The 2090-nt window shown below is 27.8% G+C and overlaps 1 long non-coding RNA gene across 1 annotated transcript; it reads right to left on the bottom strand.

Moving 5' to 3' along the window:
* Positions 1-958: 958 nt before the first annotated feature.
* On the bottom strand, positions 959-1489 carry LOC145038639 (uncharacterized). Its single transcript, XR_013679473.1, has 3 exons — positions 1395-1489; positions 1178-1271; positions 959-1088 (listed from the first exon to the last, which is right to left on the bottom strand). It is a non-coding gene; the product is annotated as an uncharacterized LOC145038639 (long non-coding RNA).
* Between the last annotated feature and the right edge of the window lie 601 nt (positions 1490-2090).

Consider the following 2090-nt stretch of genomic DNA (forward strand, 5'->3'; position numbering starts at 1 on the left):
TAAACACGAACACGACACGACACGACATCGTGTTTTTTAAACTTGACACGAACACGACACGAAAACGAATTCGAATTTTGATTTCGTCCCGATTTCGTTTCGTGTCGTGTATTTTTGTCGTGTCGTGTCATAAATTGACACCCCTAATCCAATGGTTCCAGTACAATCTTGTACGTTAATTGGAATTATATACCTAAAACAAAAAATAATTATGTCATTGTTAGTGTTGTTTTAAGATTGACAAAATTAATAGAAATAAAAATGTCTATACTTTATAACTGACTGAAATTCAGATTTTTTGCATTGTGCATTTGTACACTCGACAACCATAGTTTCGGAAATTCCCTCAGGGTTGGTATACGAATGATTGGTTTTGGGAACAGGGATAACTTTTTTTCCACATTTTTTGCATGCTTCATAATACCATGGTAGATTCTGCCTTATATTAACAATGGAAGCAACTAATAAAAACTTCATTTCCTGTATCATATAAAATGTAAAAATTATTAAAATAAATTATGCAAAAATAAAATGTAAAACATATAAAATAATGCAATATACCTTAATTGGTTCGGTGATCTCACAGATTGTTTTTAATGGAAAATTGCCCTTAAAGTCATCTGTATATGAAGAAGAGTAGCTTTGAAGTGTAGTTATGCTTTTTTCAGTTATACCGAAATTGTCATGACATTTCAACCTGTAATGTTTAATTTAGATTCATGAATATTAGGTTTTGTGTTTTTTTTAAGTTAAAATACATTATAAAAAAATAAAAAACAATTGGAAACTAACTTATTTTTAAACTCATTTATTTCATAAATGTCAGAATTTATGAACAATTTCGTTACTTCAAAATGACTTTTAGCTTCACCAAGACCTGTAACAAATGGATATCCAATTATTAAAATTTATATAAAAACAGTAATTATAAACATCTATATATAAAGACTGAATACAAACCATTCCAAATGTTTAGCTTCAAAAACTGCATCACGATAACAACAAAATTAACAGTCGGGTTATTTTTTAGGTATTCTGAAATTTGATATGCTTGACTTCCAAAAATAGTAACCTTCAGATGTACAGAACTAAATAAACCATAAAATAGTATATTAATATTAATTTGTGATTAATTAAAGATAATAAATAATAAATAAATAATACAATATAATCTCACTCTAGGTTGCTAAGAGTGACTTTTATATAATGCTTGGATGGTACTGGATTTGAAGTTTCAAGAGGCCTAAATGACACGATATGTCCAATAACATCTACACAACAGATACCACAAAAAAATAAAAGTTTAGGATTAAATTCGTAATATTTAAATAATAAAATGTATAACCAAAAAAACAAATGATAAAAAATGATTTTATTAATATTTTATGACTAACCAAAGAATGTGTCTTTTGGGCATGTTTGTTCTATGATAGAATTAAAGTCAACAAACATAAATCCATTGACCGGACCCGAGAAATCATCACATTTTTTTACGATGCTTTTCCAATCCAAAGTTAACATCTGTTTATGACTTGTATAACTAAAACCATTAGTAACAGCAGCCATATTGGGTTTTATAACTATATAACTTTCATCTTCCTTTAAAAGATGACGAAATCTGGAGAAATTCTGATTGAAGACACGAGCTTGGTATTGTGTACCCTGTTTAAAAAAAATTAAAAATTATTATGTTCATGAAACATGTCTAATATTGAATGATGAATAAAAAATATATCAAATACAACAAACCTCCTCATCCATGATGATCATTTCAATGGAACAAACTTTATTATTTCTGACAAAGTTCCAAATTTTAAGCACCCGAACCTTGATATGCGATTTTTCATCTATCTGATCAATGTTATTTAGGTAAACCTTATTTCCTATTTCCATTTTCTGCAATAAATTTAATCATTATAGAATTGTAAGGAAAATTAACAACCTTTTAAATTAACAGCAAATCAAAGTAAATGAAACAGCAAAACAAAAAAAACATATTGTAATAGTTAAAGCTTTGAGGTTGTATTGTTTGGGGTTAAAGATATTCGCATATTGGAGTCAAATGCAGTTCACGTGTAAAAGCAAAAATG

The sequence above is a fragment of the Lactuca saligna genome, chromosome 4, assembly GCF_052625555.1.
Source record: "Lactuca saligna cultivar CGN05327 chromosome 4, ASM5262555v1, whole genome shotgun sequence".
NCBI lineage: Eukaryota > Viridiplantae > Streptophyta > Magnoliopsida > Asterales > Asteraceae > Lactuca > Lactuca saligna.